Raw genomic sequence first — 18,789 nt, 5'->3', positions numbered from 1 at the left:
CACGAGGAGTCAGCCACAACCAAAAGGACTGAACAACCACAAGAAATGTGTTGTAGCCAATAGAGAGCTGGCCTGCAAGCCAGGGCGTCTGGGTTCCAGGCCAGTCTCTCACGAAGACACCTGAGTGACTCTGGGCTTCCCCTGGTCTGGGCTTGGGGGTGTCTTGGCATCTCTCAAAGCCTCTACGTTGCTGAGGTTTCACCTCACTTGCTACAGGAAGTTGCTCATCTTTATCCTATATCAATGAAACCACAGGCTCAGACAGAGGCTCTGTGCTGATGGTTCTCAGATGTATGTGTTCAGCCCTAACCTTTGTCCTGACCTCCAGCCTTGAATCTCCAGCCGCCTCTTGAATATCTGCATTTTGCTGTAGGCATCTTAAACCCAACACGTCCGAAACAGAACTCACTATCTTCACCTTTCCCACTATTCCCCCTCCCCACCCTCCTCCCAGTTCCTCACCCTCACAAGCCAGGGGTCATCCTGGACTCCTCACTAGCTCTCACCTCCCAGACCCAATATGGTGCCAAGGCTGTCAATTTCACCTCTCCAGCATCTCTCAAACACACCCCCTTCTCTCCTCTGATTCTGCCTCCCTCCACCTGGTGCAGACCCTCGTCACCTTCCGCCTAGACTACTACAATAGCTACTGGGGGCGGGGTCCCCCTGCCTAAGATCTCTCCCTGCTCCACTCCATCCTCCATTCAGCCACCAGAGGTCTGACCATGCCACCCTTCCCCCCACTCGGTAAACTCCGATGGCTCCCTATTCCCTCCAAGATCAGATATAAGATAACTGGTTGGTGCTCAAAGTCCTTCATAATCTGCCCCCACTTATTCTCTCCAGCCCACCTCACACCCCAAAGTACCCTAAAATGCTTCAGGGCTGTCCCTCAAACAAGATGCTATCTCCAGACTCCAGTCATTTCCAGGGGCTGTTGCCCATACCTGGAACACTCTCCCTCCTCACCTCTGGCTCCCAGCTTCCTTCAGATCCCAGCTAACATCCCACCTTCCCGGGGAAGCCTTTCCTGAACCCCTTTCATTCAAGCGCTTTCCCTCTGTGGATCCCCTCCAGTTTGTGCTGTGTACATCTTGTGCCCATACCTAGTGGTTTGCATGTAGTTTCTCCACCAGGACATTCTTTTACTTTTCTTTTTATCCCCAGGGCTCATCACAGTGCCTGGCACATAGTAGGAGCTTAATATTTATTAACAGACTGACAGACTCATATTATCCTTTCTGACATTTTATTTTATTTTTTTTATTTTCAAAAACATCCCTCTTCTGCCCGAACAGAGGGAAAACAAACCTGTCCATCAAAACTGACCGCCACATCTGGCATGTCCAGACAGTACATAAGACCTACACTTACACGTTGGCAAAACAGGGCTCCGGCTCTGGAGCCCAAGGTTCTCAGGCGGGGTCCATGATGTATTTATTTTTTTTAATGATAGCTAGAATTTACAAAGCACTTTAAATATCTTGCATTTTTTAAAAAGAGACTTTGATAACTGCACGTTTCCTTTGTAACCCCACAGACCGTATCTAATGCATTTTAAAACATTATTCCCGAGGAGGAGTCGGCATTAACAGAGCTCTTTAAGAGGTTTGCTGAACGTTATCTCACTCGGGGTCCACAAGACTTCACCGGACTCCTCAAGGCTTCCAGCCCCAGAGGAAAAGGGGAGGGGGCTATGGCAAGGGCCACTGAAGCGGGCAGTTGGAAGCCCCAACCCTGCCCGGCGATCTTGGGCAAATGCTTTTTTTTCTCCTCCCTGGGTCTCAGTTTCCCCGCTCTGTAAAAAGAAGGTTTGGCTTCCGCACTCTTTCTCGGTCTGACACTTTGAGCCTTCCGCTCCCCGACCGCGCCCACGGGGCTGTCAGGAAGGAAGCCCGGGCCCAGCCGCCAGCGCGGGCTGTCCCGCAGTCCCCACCCCCAGCAGCACGGCCAATTCAAATCCAGCCAATGGAGGGGTATAAACAAACCGCCAAGCCCTGCCTCTTGATTAAAAATTCCGAGGGCCGGCTCCATCCTATTTAACCCGGGTAATCAGGGCCGGGAGGGGGGGGGAGGAGGAGGGTGCGAGCCGAGGGAAGGAGGGGAGGGCGGGGCGGAGCCCGAGGCCACGCCCCTCCCGGGGAGGCCCCCGGCCAATGGGGAGCGAGGCTCTCCAGTCTCTTGCTCCAACCGGTTCTTAATTGCGGAGCTGAGGACCCGGCTCTGAGCTGTGCGCTCCGCTGCCTGACTGCAGCTGCGATCCGGCCTGGGCTGGGGGAAGCGGAGGGAGGGGGGAGGGAGGAGCCCAGGGAGGACTACAGGGGAGGGAGGAGGAGCCAAGGAGACCAGGAGGGAGGGAGGGAGGAAAGTCACGAGAACCCGGCCCTGAGGAACTGCGGAGCTTGTTTTGTTTGACAAGCCTTAGAAAAGAGCGCCGTGAATTACGCCTCGGCTCATCAAAAGAGATGCCCACCCTCTTGGACCCTGATATCCCACTGCTAGGCGTCTACCCTAGAAGTTCAAAGACAGGAGGAAAGCCCTCCTTCCCTCCCCCTCCCACCAGACGCAAGCGAAACCTAGGCATAAGCAGCCCTTGGCAAGGTGGTCCAAAACTGGCTGCCCCTGGATTGGGGAACGGTTACCCAAACTGGGGCTCGCGAACCTATCGAGTAACAAGCGCCCACTGTGTGTCTGGCACAGCGCTAAGCGCTGAGGGATACAAAGAAAGGCAAAAAAAAAAGTCCCTGCGCCCCAGGAGCTCAGTCTAATGGGGAAGAAAGCGTGCCAACAGCTAAGTAAAAACAAGCTATATACAGGATAAATTGGGAGGAAAAATCAACGTAGGGAAGGCGCTAAGAGTGCTCGGGAAAGGCTTCCTGGGGATTGAAGGGAGCCAGGAGGCGGAGATGAGGCGCGAGACCAGTGTACCCTAAAGGGAACAACGAATATGCAGAATGCCGACCAATTTGGGAAGGCTTGCATGGAAGGGTGCGGGGGGGAGGGAGCGGAGCGGGGGAAACAATGTAGAGGACCCGAACGCTGAGCATTCCTCAGGACCAAGCTGGGAGTCCTGAAGACAGCAGAAAATGCTGCCCTCTTCTTGGCATAGACCAGGGGCTCCAAGCGGGGGGGACTGTTTACGGGCTTGGACCTGGTACATGGTGTGGCTGAGCTGTGATTCAAACGTGCGTCTGTTTAGTGTTCGTGTGTGTCTGTATGATACATTCATACATACCATACATACACATATAGTAGGCTGAAGGAAGACTCGCTGGGGAGGGGAGAAAGGAAGGGTAAATTCAGAAATGAATTTGATATAAAACTAATATATACATACATATATATATATAAAACTTCTTTAAAAAGAAAAGAGCCCAGTAATAACAGTCTGTTCCCTGGGGTCGTTCTGTTCCGACCTCAACCTCAAATGAATTCGTGGAAAGATGATTTTTGTTTATGGGAAGATTTGTGACAGTCTGTAGTTTTTGGGGGGGTCCCTCTCAGTGGGAGTGCCAAAGATGCTGTCTGTTACATGCTTTTCCTCTGCCCACCAGTGAAAACTTTCTTCTTCCCTAGATTCTTCCTTTTTTCCATTTTTCACAGAAAGTTTGTACTACTTGGCCCTAGAAGGGGGTGGGGGTGGGGAGGCGGATGGTTCTAGGGAGGAGCTTTTAAACAATCAGAGCTATCCAGAAATGGAATGGAACTCTGCATGAAGTAATGAGACTCCCATCACTGGAGGTCTTCAAGTAGACACTGGAAGACCACAGGTCAGGGACAATAAAATCTACAGCTAGCAGGATTCAAGAGGTAATCGAGTCATTTTACAGAAGAGGAAACTGAAACCTAGACAGGTTAACGTCACATAACTCAGCATGGACATGGGATTTGAAGTCAGGTCTTCTGACTTGACACCTCTAACCTGATGTTGCAAGCGGGGTTCATGTTTGGAGGAAAAGGTTGGACTAGGTGTACCAAGTCTGGGATCCTGTGCCTGCTATCTCATGTGTGTAAAGGAGTTGGTCTCTGAAAACTTGATGTGAGGGGACCCATAGGAAGGTGTGTTGAACTAAACTGTCGAAAAACATTTATCTAGTTCCAACTGTATGCTTCAGACTTTGCCAGGCACCATTCGAGAGGCAACAGGGTATCAGATGTGGTTTCTGCCCTCAGGGAGCCCATGGTCCAGGTAATAAAACCAGGTACTGTCAGGGGAGCAAATATAAAATGACAATTTGCCAAATTGGGGGTATGGTTTCCACAGTGAGTAAGTGCTATAATTGGGGAGAATTGGGGAGGTCCAGAGGCTTCTGGGAAGAGATGGCACTTGATAGAGGCTCTGTAGGATTCAAATCTGGCAGGGTGGTAAGCTTTGCAGATGGAGACCCTGACCGGCACCCTGTCGCTCTCACTGGTCAAAGTTCACCTCATCAGGTCTGGTTTCTCTCAGTCCCTTCCTGACCCTGTAATACAGGTCGAGCTTTGGGCCCTTTGGATTCGTGGTGGTAACGAAAACAATTCATTAAATGCTACGACACAGGCTCTGAAATCTGAGCTAACACTGGGAGCAGAGGGCTTTCACAAATCTGGGGACCAGCTTCAGAAGCCTAGATGAGATCTGAAGGGCCGTGAAGGTCTGGGGCTGACCTCTTTGCCTGCCTCACAGTAAAGGGGATTATAATCCACTTGACAAAGTGGAGGGTGTGGATGACCAAGTGAGTTTGTGTACCATCCATTGGACAGTGTGCCAGGCAGAGGGCAGTTTCCCCCCTCCCCCCAAAGAGCTTAGAGTCTAGTTGGGGAAACAACTATAATAACATATAATAAAAATATATAAAACTATAAAAAGATAATAAAACAATCAAAATGCCCACATTTTAGGGAAACATTTCCGTGGAATCCTTCAGAAGCTTCCACATAGACTCCCCCCAGAAATCCTGTAAGATAATCAGGGCAGGGGTTTGTGATGCCCAATTTGCAGATGAAGCAGCTGAAACCCAGAGAAGGACTTATGCAAGGCCACATGTCAAATGAGAAGAGGGAGTCCAGAGGCTCTTTCCATGACATCTCCCTCGACCTAAATTTGCCCTTTGGAACTGCCTCCTGTGAAGAGGTGAATCCTGGGACGGCCAGATAAGTGCACCATTTTTCATGAGCTGGGATGACGCTGGATGTTTATGTAGCCAAAAGCATGTCATCCTTCTGCCTTTCAGAGAAAGGTCTCAGCAGGCAGGAGTGGTTACAAAATCTTCTTTGGAGGCTGGCCCCTGGGAATGGAGAGGGTGGGAGAACCTCAGAGCTAGAAGGGGCCTTGGAGATGGCAGGGCCTGGAGTGGAAGGGACCTCTCAGACCTCCTGATATTACACTTGAGGAAACTGAGGCCCAGAGGGCAAGTGATTTGCCCAAGTCTCCATAGGTAGTACCTATCAGAGCCAGAATTTGAACCTCAGTCTTCTGGTTTCAAATCCAGTGTCATCTACACCACATTGTCCCAAGTCCTGTGTTTTTCAGAGCATTCCATGGAGAAAAAACTATGTAATGTGAATTGTGGATTCCAGGAGAAAAGTCTGATGCTTGTGACATTTTCCTCTGCAAGTATTAAATGTGAAATGATGTCCGTCCCCTCTCTCAATCCCCAGGTCTTTTTTTCTTTCTCCTCCCTCTGATCTCACAGATGAGGATTCAGGGATTTCATCAGAGTAGCTGAACCCAGGGCAACCAGGCAGCTCAGTGCATAGAGCGACAGGCCTGGAATCAAGAAGATCTGAGTTCAAATACAGCCTCAGACACTTTCTAGCTCTGTGACCCTGGGCAAGTCACTTCACCCTGTTTATCTCAGTTTCCTCATCTATAAAATGAACTAGAGGAGTGGCATTCACCCTGTTTGCCTCAGTTTCCTCATCTATAAAATAGCTGGAGAAGAAATGGCAAACCACTCGAGTATCTCTGCCAAGAAAACCCCCAAAGGGGTCATAGAGAGTCAGACACAACTGACCAATTACAAATCTGAACCCAAAGTCTTCCATAACCAAAATACTTTGGGAAGCTGTGCCCCCGGAGGCTAAGTCCTTCTCCTCACAGATGAGGAAAGAGACCCAGAGACAGAAAGGGATCTAATCTCTTCAACTAAGGCCACAAGGAAGAGAAAGAGAAAATAAGCATTTATTAAGCACCCACTGTGTGCCAGGTGCTTACAAATAGTATCTCATTTGATCCTCACATCAACCCTTCTAGGTAGGTGATATTATTATCCCCATTTTGCAGTTGAGGAAATTGAGGCAAGGGTTAAGTGAATTGCCCAGAGTAACATGGGTAGCAAGTGTTGGAGAGTGAATTTGAACTCAGGGCTTCCTTATTGCTCTATTCACTGGCCCCCCAGCTGCCTCTGGAGTTCTCTGGTCCTGGGTTCTCTGGCCAAAGCCCAAGCTCCTCTGTCTGGCTTTGCAGATCCGGGTGATTGGAAGAATCTGTAGTGCCCTGGCCGGATGAAGTCAAAGACAGGCAGAGAGAGGGACAAGGGTCTTCCAGAGGACAGGTAGTATCAGATGGAGTTGGACTTCAAAGGCTGGCCAGGATTTGGGACTCTGGATGTTCTAGGCTTAGGAACCCACGGGGAATAAGGGCATGGAAGTTTGTGAGAGCATGGTCTGGCCCTGGGACATAGTGGTCACCCAACCTACCCCCTCTTTTTACAGATGAGGAAACCAAGGCCAGATTCCCCCAGCCACCAGATTGGTTGATCCTGCAAAAGGGGAGATGAAGGGAGCAGTGATATGAATTAAAGCTAGAGGTGATCTTCCAGGAGCTATTGAGGGTTTCTGCACTCCTTCCAGTGTGTGCCACAGCCAGTCTGAGGACCCAGATTTATAGGATCCAGGTCCATGGACCTGTCCTCAAAGGCCATCTGGTCCAATTCCCTCATTTTTGGCAGAGGCTTTTCAGGGAAGGGATTTAGGGTCTCAGCTCTCTATCTGGAGAATATCTAGTCCCAAACCTTTATTTGATGGAGAGGAAACTGAGGCCCAGAAAAATGAAATGACTTTCAAAGTCATACAGATGGTAATTAATCACCAGAGCTAAATTTGAACCCTAGTGGCCCTTTACCCACTGTATCTAGCACTCAATGTATCTTTCACCTTTTTTCCTGTCTTAGCACATTTTCCAGTATCTCTGCCAAGAAAACCCCAATTGGGGTCACCAAGAGGTGAATCCAGTTGAAAAGACTGAATGACAATGTATCTTTCACTCCCTGACCTTTCGCTCCATTCCTAAAAGTACCCCGTATTTTATTTTGTCAATAATTTCTATCTAGAATGTAAACTTCTCCAAGGCAGACTGCTCTCTCCCCCCACTTTTTTTCCACCTTAATATATCCAGAACTTAGCACAGGGGACCTGCTTGTAGCCTTCTAGGTCCTCAAGTGCGGTGGTCTCGAGGCTGAAGGTTTCCCACTCCTGGCTTAGCACATAGCAGGGTCTTAATCAAGCCTTGCTTGCCAGTTTCCAACTAGAAAAACACTTTTAAAATGTGCTCTGAGGGGATACCCCCCCCAAAAGGAACCCTGCCCTTAACAAAACAGCTGGCAGGTCAGTTAGTCAGTCACCTAGCCTATATTAAACACCGCGGCGCTAAGCGCTCCCTTAGAGATACAAAGAAAGGCGAAACCCAAAGCCCACCACCCGGTCCCTCCTCTCAAGGAGCTCACGCGCCTCACCCAGAAAATACAAAGTAATTTAGTGGGCAGGAGGGGAGGACACTCCCCGTTAGTTGTTGTCCCCGGGGCGGAAGAGGAATCAGAAAGGACAGATGGATACAAACATTTATTAAGCGCTTACTAGCAGGGGAGGGGACTCAAGCCGAGCCCGGCGGCAGGAGCTGGGGGGGAGGGGTACATTTCAGCCACGGGGGCCCGCTCGTGCAAAGGCACGGAGGCGGGAGATGGAGGGGGGGGGACGCGGGCCACCTCGGTCCCGGCAGCGGCCCGGGCGGGCTCGGGGGCCGCGCGGGGCGGAGCCAGCTCGGAGCCCGGCCCCCCGCGAGGGCGGAGGGAGGCGGGGGCGTGGGGCGGGGAGGGAGGGGAGGGGGGGGAGGAGGACGGGCAGCATGCACGATTTTTTTCTCGGCATTTTAATTTTTCTTTAATTTTCCCCGGGCGGGCGGGGGGCGTCCCCGGCGCGCGCGCGGGGCCCGGGCGGCGGCCGCGGGGCGGCGAGGGGGGCGGCCCGGGGCGGGCGGGCGGCCATGCGATCAGGCACTGCGCTGACCGGCCCGGCGGCTCGGCCTGCTCTGGGTCCTCCCTGTGCAGCCCGTGCGGGGACGTCTCGGAGACCCCGCGCCGACGGCTGCTCAAACATCACGGTGAGTTTGTTACAATGTAGCAATTTCTCTTTAAATCTCTTAACTCTCCCTACCTGCGAGTCGGGGCTGTGACAGGGCGCCCGAGCCAGGGGGGGGCCGGGGGGCGCCCCCCCGCCCCCCCCGCCGGGAGCGGCGCTGCTGCCTTTTCACAGCCTCCCCCACTCCCCCGAGCCAGGGGGGCCCCCCCAAACCCAGCGCCCTCCCGCCCGCCCCCCTCTGCGGCGGCGGCGGCCCCGGCGGCGGGCACACAATGGAGCTTCCGAAAAATGATACATAACGTTCCATCGGGCGGCGGGCGGGCGGGCGGGCGGCCCGGGGGGAGGGGAGAGAGCGGAGGGGGGCGCGGGAAAAGGGACTCCCCTCTCCGTGCCCTCCCAAGCCACCCCCCGGGTTCCCCTCTTATCTTCCCTCCGACACCCCCACCCACCGAATTGGGGGCGGAAGAGAAAGAAATGGGGGGGAGGGGGGCGCGGGGAAGCTGGGAGTAGGAGTCGTTGGATGGCCGGACCGGGGAAGTGATTTCCCGGTTGGAGGTGGTAAGCCGTCCTCACCTCTCTCCCGCTCTCCTTCTCCCCTCCCCCCTCCCCTGCCCCCAAACCGAGAACGCTCGGTGGAACGTGGGGCCCCTCGTGAACATTTTGGGGGAGGTGGAAGGATGAGGAGGGATCCCTTAGAGGATGGATAAACTCCTCCCCCCACCCCCAAACAATAAGATGAGTTGACTTTCTCCTTCCCTCCCCATCTCCAATCTGGCTTGCCAGGGGAGGGAGAAATCTTGAGGGACCTAAGTACCAAGTGTATAGGAAGGGAGGCCAGGCTGGATCCCCTCCCCCTGCCTTCCCCAGCTTCAGCTTTGTCACCCCCCTGAGGGTTTTTTCTAGTGGGGGGAGGGAGGGACTTGAGAGAAACCAGCGTCTAGTGTTTTTGTTTGTCCCCGGCCCTCCCTGTCACGGCCTTGGGCTTTGAGAGCCAGAAAATGAGTGAGGGGAGATGTCAGGGGGCTGGTGGGGCCAGATCTCCGAGCCTCCGGTGGTGACCTTTGTTTGACAACTGCTTCCTGAGGTCTGGGCCTGGAAGCCAGCAGTGGCCTCCTCGGTCCTCTTCTCCTGCTCAGCCCGTCGGTGGATTCCTTTTTTGGGCCTCGCTGGCTCTCCCTACCCCGTTCTCAAGCCCCTTTTTTTGACTGGAGGGAAGTCAGAGAATTCGGGTCAGCAGACAGTGGTGGCTAGAACCTCTCTCTCTGTGGGGCTGGAGAATGACCCCACTTTGGGGGAGGGGGAAGGAAGGACTTGCTGAGAAATCCCTGCTGCTGTTGGCCCGGGGGCACTGCACGGAGTGACTGGTTTGACCTGGGGGGTGGGGGGAGGGACTCCTCGCCTGGGGTCCCACCTTCCCGGAGCCTTGCTTAGGCCTTTGTTTTTCTTCTTTGTGGTTTCCGAAGCTCCAGCCCCCATCAGTTGGGGGGTCTGAAGCTGGGGTGGGTCCCCCAGGACTGGCAGGCATATTTCTGCTAGCTGGGACGACAGCACTCCCCTGGAGTGGAGGAGGAGGACAGGTGTATCTGTGAGTCTCCCCTCATGTGTCCAGAGGCCAGCCCACCGGGCTTGGACAGCCCAGGGCTTTGCCCATGCCCAGCCCCCTAGCTCCAGCCCCGTGATTTATGCCTTTAGCCACAGAACTTCACTGGCTAGTTTGGGGGTAGTGGTTAGTGGTTTTGTCATTACCCTCTCGGTGGCTTCTCCCGGAACGTTTTTGTTGTTGTTGTTGTTGTTGGGTTGTTTTTTTTTTTTTGCTCGAGGGGATTTCTCAGGAAAGGCTCTGGACACCTGTGACTCCTCTGCCTCTTCCCAAGCCCTCCCTTCAGCTCTGAATTTGCACCCTCACTTTCTCTGCTTCCCAGAGTGGGAGAGGCCAAGCCTGGAGGCCTGCTCCCTGGGCCCTGCAGTCCTTGGGTGATGCCGGACAGACCAGTTGAGGACAGTTCCCCCACTGAGGCTGGCCTTAGGCACATGGGGACCCCTTCTTCCCCCTCCCCCCATACGTCTCCTACCTGATTTTCTTATGCCCCCAATTCTGCCTGAAACATTTCATTCTCTTTACTGGAGTCTGGGGGAGCTGCTTATCATTTATTAAAATGGAGGTGGCCCATGGAAAGACAAAATTGAAAGTTGGGGCTGAGTTGTCAGCCCTCTTGGGAATGAGTTTAATCGATCCCTCCCTGAGGGGCCAGGGCACTTGGTATCTAGAATCAGTCTGCTCGTGGATGCAGAGGCATCAGAAGGAAGATGGCAGTTGGTGTTGAAAGATCTCAGGACTGTCCCAAGTTCAAGTGCTCCAAGTTTGTTGCCCTCTCTGGGCTTGGATCAGATTCTCTGAATTCCCTTCCAGCTCTGAGGTCCACTGTGATTCTGTGGGCTGGGTGGGGAGGGGCAAAGGTTGGCAGAACCTCCGCACCTGTGACCGCCACTTCTTCCTGTGACCAGGCAGGCATGCTCTTGGAAGCTGTGTGGGGAGTGTCTGGTCCTCCCTCTGTTTCTTGGGCGTAGATAGGGAGCTCTCCCCCACTTAGCACCTTGCACTGCCCTCCCCCGTAGTATATACGAGTAAGCATTGGTCATTCAGACAGACACAGGTCCTGCCTTCCCCTGCCCCACCCCTCAGGTGAAAAGATGATACCTGGGCTTAGGAAGGGTTCATGTCAGAGATGTCTCGCTGGAGCTGGGAATGTGTGGCCCTGTACCTCATGATTTGGTCTAGTGTGGGCAGGACCCTGGCTTTGGACTCAGATACCCCAGCTCCATCCTTAGCTGGGCTACCTTAAGTTATAGATACACTGTAACATACATGTAACATACATCTGCCTAGTGAGATACTTTCATGGGGATCATACCTAGAGCTGGAAGGAATCTTGGAAGGAAACCTTTCAGTCCAAACCCTGCCCCTTTGCACTCCAGTTTACAGAAGAGGAAGTTGAAATCTGGAGAAGCAAATTGATTTTGCAAGGTCTTGCTGTTGGTGTCCCTGGCACTCTGCTTCCAAGTTTCAGGCTCTTTCTAACGTCCCAAGGCGTCCAGCTGGGCTTGGAGTGCTGCCTCAGGCACTGGCCCTTTCTAAGCCTCAGTTTCCTCACCTGTAAAATGGAGCTGAAAGTGCCTACCTCCAAGGCTTGTCACCAGGTGTCAGATGGGATAAAGCAAAGCAGAGGGTGCCCTGGAAATCAGATGTGGCAGGATGTGTTCCCAGGATGCATTTGGTGCCTCGAGTTAGGTCATAAAAGGAGGGGAGACCGACAAGGAGCACCTGCCCTCACATAGCTTACTGTCTGCCAGCAGGGGTTCAGGGCCAGACACCAGTTCAGTTCAGTATTTTTCAACAAGTATTTATTACATGCTTACTGAATATGTAGCACCATCCTGCAAAGATACAAGGTATATAGTTTGTCCCGTAAGAGTTTCCATGGGGGAGGGAGAGAGTACTGGAGAGGGAAGAGAAAACATACAGATATTAAGTAAATGCAAAACATATATAAAGTATATGGGAGGGCTCATAGGAACTTTGGAGGACATGTTGTCCAACCCTCTAATTTTACAGATGAGGAAAGTGAGGCACAGAGGTTTGGTGGTGGTTTTTTTGTTTGTTTTTTGGCTTTTTGGTGAGGCAGTGACTGTGCTCAGGGTCCCATAGCTAGTAAGTGTCAAGTGAAGTGTCTGAGGCTGGATGTGAACTGAGGTCCTCCTGACTCTGAGGCCGCAGCTCTATCCACTGCACCATCTAGCTGCCCCTGTTTTTGTTTGTTTGTTTGTTTGTTTGGTTTTGTTTTTTAATGATTTGAGCCCTGATGCTGAGGCCAGAATCTTCTTTTTCATTTTAATTAGCCTGCAAGTTGGAAGAAGTACAAACAAGAGGGGAAGGGGTCAGTCAGCGATGGCTGCAGTAGGGGCCAGCACTTATTCAGACGGGGCTTTGGAGGGAGCTGTCTCTCTCCTGGCCTCGGTTTCCTCACCTGTAAAATGAGGAAGTTGGATTCAGTGAGTTCTGAGGTCCCTTCCAGATGGAGATCTGTGATCCCCAAGAGAACATTCCAGGCATGAGGAACAGCCTATGCAAAGGCTTGGAGGTGGGAGATGGGACACTAATTCCATCTCTCTGTGTATGGGGGAGGGGCACCCCATGGAAGATATGTAGTAGGCGAATGTGGCTGGAATGTAGCATTGGTGAGGGGAAGGAATGCGAGATCTGTTTAAGCCAGATTGTGCTGGGCTTGACCCCCACCCAAACACCTCCCCCACGGGCTTGTTCAAGCCTTAATATCCTCCTTTTGGGCGGGGGGGGGGGGGGACAGCCTTGCCTTCTGCTGTGAGATCACAGACTTAGAGCAAGCTGCTGGGCCCCTTTTCTAATGAACTGTAAGTGATGGAGATCTCCTAGCAGGGCTAGGGGAAGCCCAGGTGGTAGAAAAAGCATCTGTTTCTCCCATCTTCCCCTCCAAGGAATGGCCCTGCTATTGTGGGTGATCTCCTCAGGGTCCAGTTTCCTGATCTGTAAAATGGGCATAGTAATAATATTCCTTTCACCCCCTTCCCTTCTGGGGCCTCTGTGAGGGAAGGCTCAGTGGCTGGCCCTGAGTAGTCTCGTGGGAGAGGCCTGCCTGTAGTTGGGGGTGGGGATGGGGCAGTGGGTACCTCCTCTTAGGGGTTCACATGCCTCAGTTCCAAGGGGGAGCTGGAGGGTCCTTTTTTCTTCAGCATCCACTTTGGCTTCGGGTCCTGAGACTGCAGAGGACAGCCCCAAGACTGGGAGTTAATTGGAAACATGAAAACATAGCATTTTCTTTCCTGGCAGTTGTTAGGCCCTGGGGGGAGGGAGAGCAGTGTTGCGTGGGACGGATGTAGCCTTCTCCAGTGGCATCTGATCACCAGGCTCTTCCCAGGGGCTGACCCACAGGGGCAGAGGTCACACCTGGCCACAACCCTTCTTTGTCCAGGCCGCCCCCCATAACCCTCCTCTTCTGCTTCTGATGCCTGAAATTCCACCATTAAGAGTTGTGTTTTTTGTCCCTAGTTACGATGCAAGTACTCCTGATATGGGTTGCCTGTTAAGTGTAAAGAGTCAGTAAAGGGTCTGTGATTTCCTTTCTGAATCTCAGTATATGGGTCATAGATCAGAACATCTTAGATTTAAAAGCGGAAGGGACGTTTGCTGTTGAATCTTTCAGTCATGTCTGACTCTTCATGACCCCATTTGGAGTTTTCTTGGCAAAGATACTGGAGTGGTTTGCCATTTCTTCCTCCGGCTCATTTTACGGATGAGGAAACTGAGGCAAATAGGGTTAAGTGGTTTGCCCAAGATCATACAGCTAGTGAGTGTCTCAGGCCAGATTTGAACTCTAGTCTCCCTGACTCCAGGCCTATCGCTCTGTGGGATACACCATCTAGCTACCCCACCTTAGTGGCCATCAGATTCAAACTCCACCTTTCACAGATGAGGAAACTGAGGGACTGGAAGGGGTGATGTGACTTTTCCATAGTCCTACTGCTAAGTGGCTCAGAGAAGATTTGAACCCAGGTCTTTCTGACTCCCAAGTTCAGTGCCCTATTCACCGTACCCCATCCCTCATCTTTATGGTGATTTGTGGCAGAAAAAATGATCACATTTTGGTGACTGATTCTTTGGCAGTGAACCTCTCAAAACTTAATTGAGTGCTGGATGGAGTTCAAAAGGACCTGGGTTCAAATCCTATCCCTGATACTTAACTAGCTTCAGGACCCTGGGCAGGTCTTCTCAACCTCTTCTCAACCTCATTGTTCTCATCTGTAAAAATGGGGATAATTATCCTCAGCACCCACCTGGAAGAGTTGTTATGATGTTCGAATGAATTATATATATATATATATATATATATATATATATATATATATATATATATATATATATATATTTATATTAAGAGTTTGCAATAAATGTCAGTTACCACCATTATTGGCCTGGTCCTCAGGGGCTGACTTTTGCAGGCTCCTAGGGAACCTGGGGTCATCCATCAGAGGCCCAGGAGGAGGAGGAGGAGGTGGAGGAAGTCATGTCTGTAATCATTCATCACTCACATTTTTAATAGCGCTTTTGTTCGGTCATGTCTGACTCTCTGTGAGCCCATTTGGGGTTTTCCTGGCAGAGATACTGGAGTGGTTTGCCATTTCCTTCTCCAGCTCGTTTTACAGGTGAGGAAACTGAGGCAAACAGGGTTAAGTGACTTATCTAGGATGACACGGCTAGTAGGTATCTGAGGCTGGATTTGAACTCAGGTCTTCCTGACTCCAGGCCTGTGCCTTGGCTATAGAGGATTTATTTTCCTTATAGCCACCCTGTGGGATGGGTTATCCTGACAGCTTTTATCCCTGGGCAGAGGAGGAGTGGTAACAGTGAAAAGAACCCTTGCCCTGGGATCCAGGACCTATGTTCAAATCCTGCCTGTTGGCAAGCCTGATAAAGGCTCTCCAAGCCTCAGTTTCCACATCTGTAAAAAACGAGGAGGTTGGACTACATGACCCCAGAGGTCCCTTCCGTCTATGATTCTATCATGAGGATAACGAAATTGAGTTTCAGAGATATTCTGGGACTTTCACGTATTGTTGAAGCCTGAGCCTGATGCCTTTTGTCTCACTGGGACCTTTCCTGATGGCAGGGTCTGACAAAGAGAAAGAAGATGAAGGCCCCTTTGCCCCTACAGCTGTTCTCTTGGGATATCCCTCCCTGCTGGGCCAGCTCAAGCTGCCCCCCACCCTCCCCAGCCATCAGTGTGTGCCCAGGCGCGCTCTTGCTCGCGCGAGCTCTCTCTCTTTCTCTCTTTCTTTCTCACTCTCACTGTTCTTTCTTTTTTCTCTCTCCTCTCTCTCCCCCTATCCCCCTCCTCTATCTCTCTCTTCTTCTTTCTCTTTTTTTCTTCTCTCTCCCCTCCCCCCTCTTCTCTCTCTTCTTCTCTCTTTCCCTTCCTCTTTCTCTCTTTCCCCCTCCTCTCTCTGTCTCTCTTCCTGTCTCTTCTGTCATTCTCTTCCCCCTCTTTTCTCTCTCTCCCTTTCCCCCTCTTCTCTTCTTTCTTTTTCCCCTCCTCTCTCTCCTTTTCTCTCTTTTCTCCTCTCTCTCTTTCCCCCTTCTCTCTTTTTTCCTCTTTCTCCTCTCATTCTCTTTCCCCTTCCCCCTCCTTTCTCTTCCCCCCTTCTCTTTCTCCCTCCCTCCCCCCCTTTCCCCCCTCCCTCCCTTCTCCTTTCCTTGAACTCCTGTGACTTAGTACTGTCTGTACTCTTTGCTGGATGCTTAGATCACAGATAACAGAGACGCTAGACTTTTGAAGCTGAAAGACACCTCAGAACTCAGGGAGGCCGGCCCCTGATTTGGCAGTTGAGGAGAGGACTCGGGTCCTGACTCTGAGACCAGCCAACCAGCAGGGTGACCCTGGGTAAGTCACTTACCTTCGCTGGTGAAAGGGGGGCTCCCTTTCTCCCTCGGGTATGTGAGCCAGTGCTGTAAGGTCCCCATGATCCTGCTCTTCCCCACTGCTTTCTACTTCTCTTAGGTCTGTGAAATGGAGATCCAGAGAGAGAAAGTGAGTCAGGGCCTCAAACGTGGTCCCTTGGCCTGTGGTGGAACCCTAGGCCCCTGTCTTTAAACAGCTGAGCCCTCCGTTAGGGGGTAGGGATGGTTAAGATGCCCCCTTTTTCCCCCATCCACGTTCACGGGCCCTGGTTCTGGGCCCCTGCTCTAGGTTGACCTGGTGCCTTGAGCTGTTGTTAATTAACTCCCATCTCCCAAAGCGGACTGTGATTGCTGTGATCTGCATCTTCTAGTGGGCCGTTGGGGAGTGTAGGTCCGGCTTGCTAAGGCCATCCTCCTTGTCTTCCTAGGGATGGAATGGCTCCCCTCCCCCTTAGATATTAAGGTGGGCCCTGGAGGCAGCTCAGTGTGGTGGGAAGAACCCCTCCCAGCAGAGGTAGGCAAGTCACTTTCCTGTAGGCTTCTGTTTCCCTCATCTGTGAAATGGTCATTCGGGGCCTTTCTCCCGATTTGCAGTCACTTTCAGGTGAGGGAGTGCTTTCCTGTTTTCTTTTTTCAGCTTTTAGAGCTGTGGGTAATCACCCGGAGTGGCTTTTTATTGGTCACCCTCTCAGATCATCCACGTAGCTGCCTTCTTCCTGGTGATGAGCCCACAGGAGCCTGAATTTTCATCTCTGGGTTTTCTTTCTTGCTTTCCCTGCTTCTGTAGGGAGAAATCTCTCTGTTGGGGGGGACTCATAGGAGACTTTTCTCCTCCAGCTCTTACTAGCCATGTGAGCGTGGGACATAGCGCTTCTCCCCAGGCCTCAACTTCCTCATCTGTAAAATGGGGGTGAGGGGTGGGAAAGAGCACCTCTCCTCCCTTTCTTGTGGTCTTGTTGTGAGGAGAGTGCTTTGTAAGCCTTAAAGAGCTTCAGAAAGAAGTATCCCCAGGTTGACTCTGGAACCCTGGTGGATGCTGTAGGTTAATAATGCAGCTGATAACCTTCTCCCCAACAGAGGTAATAAATTAGATGAGCCCTCGTGGACCTTCCCAGCTATAGGATTCATGGACAAAAGACCCTGTTTTACAAATAATATCTCACTATCCCTGGAACAGTATTATTAGATCCATTCTATGGATGAGGAAACTGAGGTACACCGAAGTAAAGTGAGTTGCCCATGGTCACACAGTCAAGAAGTGTCTCAGTCTGGTTTTGAATTCAGGTCTTCCTGACTCAAGGTCTAGTGCTTTACTCACCTAGCTCTCTCCTAGTAGAGAGAGTATCTTGAGAAGATCAAGTGTGGTTGTTGGTATGGGAGGTGGGCCTTTCTTTGGGAATGCTGATCTCGGGAGGGCTGAATGATTCCTGTCTTGAAAGGGTTCAAGATGAAGTTCAGGCCCCCACCCACATCCTCTTTGGGAAGCCTTTCATGACTCCATGGCAGAATCTTGGAGCTAGAAGAGACTTCTAATCCAGCTTGTCAGAGGAGAGAGTAGGAGTCCCCTCTGTGACGCCTCTGATAAAGGCTCATCTAACCTTTTGTTGGTTGCTGCCATTGCTGGGGAGATCACTACCTTATCTGACACTGCTGTCGTTGGATTTGGAATTCGAATAGGGCTTAGAGAAATCATCCCCATCTTACAGATGAAGATAGAAGTCCAGAGAGGTTGTGACTTGACCCTGATATCCAGGCTTTCCCCTCTCCACACTTTTAGAGCAGGACTTAAGTCCTTGGATAATAACAATAATAATAACTAGCATTGTACATAGTGCTTTAAGATTTACCCGTTAACTGATTGACTCCTCACAACAATGCTAGGAGGTAGATGCTATTATGATCCCCATTTTATAGATGAGGAAACTGAGGCAGGCAGGTTATATGACATTTCCAGGGTTGCACAGCTCATAAATGTCTGAGGCAGGATTTGAATTCTGGTCTTCCTGACTGTAAGTCCCACATTGTATATAATATGCTGTTGTACCTAGCTGGTTAAATTTCAGGGAGGTCCATCAACTTGGATGGGTGGGGAAATGGCATCTTTCTTTCAATATGATTGGTTTCTTTTGTAAATCCTTTGTATTCTGTTTTATGAATGTAAGCACATCATTCTTCGAAGGATTCTCTTGGCTTCACCAGACTGACTTCTAAGTGGGTGGGGTCTGTGGCAGCAAGAAAGGGTGAAGACCTGTCCTAGGGTTTTTAGGATGTGACCAGTCACGTTCTATCTTGTTCTTGATAATACAGGCCTCCCTGTGTCTTGTATACCTACCTAGACCGTGAGCTTCCTGAGGGCAGGAACACTGTCTTCTCTCCTGTCCCTCTCTGGCAGAAGTTCCAGGGGTGCAGGAACCTGTGGCCTCGAGGCCTGACTGAAAGTCAAAGGGCCACACTTGAGGACCTAGGGCGTCACGTGTGGCTTCCAGGCCACAGGTTCCCTGCCCCATGTCTGGCTACATTAGAATGGATGTATTCGGTTCAACAGGCATTTGTGAGATGCTTATTATTGTGGGTGGCTCTGAAGGTAGGGAGACGAAAATGAAATAGTGCCTGCCCTCAGGGAGCTTACAGGAAGCAGTAGGGCCACAGAGAAGTGCTAAATGGGTCCCAAGTAAATATGAAGTAATAGAGCCTGAGCATTGACAGAAACCAGCACACTTCATACATTTGCACATCATATATGTAGGTATGAGAAAGATTAGCTGTGCTTCTATTGCTCCAGAGCATCTTCCAGATGTAGGGTTGTGAGCCCCCATCACTGGCGGACAGGTCTTTCTGGGAGGCTTTTCACGACTGGCAAGGTCCCATCACAAAGCTGAGTTGCCTCCGTGGCTCAACAGAAATTACTGTTACAGGCTGGCCCCCGATTGGCCGTCCAGTCTTTGCTGGAAGACCATCAGTGA

The 18,789-nt window shown here is 51.4% G+C and overlaps 1 protein-coding gene across 5 annotated transcripts in view; it reads left to right on the top strand.

Moving 5' to 3' along the window:
- Positions 1–8,227: 8,227 nt before the first annotated feature.
- Positions 8,228–18,789, top strand: part of BICRA (BRD4 interacting chromatin remodeling complex associated protein) — a 69,007-nt gene continuing 58,445 nt past the window's right edge. For 3 of the 5 annotated variants that reach the window (XM_020978409.2, XM_020978408.2, XM_020978406.2), the window contains exon 1: positions 8,228–8,359. The gene's annotated coding sequence lies outside the window, so the exon portion shown is untranslated. The remainder of the gene's footprint in view (positions 8,360–18,789) is intronic. The other 2 variants (XM_020978407.2, XM_020978405.2) reach the window with 1 other exon arrangement.

The sequence above is a fragment of the Phascolarctos cinereus genome, unplaced genomic scaffold (assembly GCF_003287225.1).
Source record: "Phascolarctos cinereus isolate Bilbo 61053 unplaced genomic scaffold, phaCin_HiC Scaffold_726;HRSCAF=1367, whole genome shotgun sequence".
Classification (NCBI taxonomy): domain Eukaryota; kingdom Metazoa; phylum Chordata; class Mammalia; order Diprotodontia; family Phascolarctidae; genus Phascolarctos; species Phascolarctos cinereus.
Note: the sequence above shows the minus strand (reverse complement) of the source record. Positions and strands in the feature narration are given on the sequence as shown.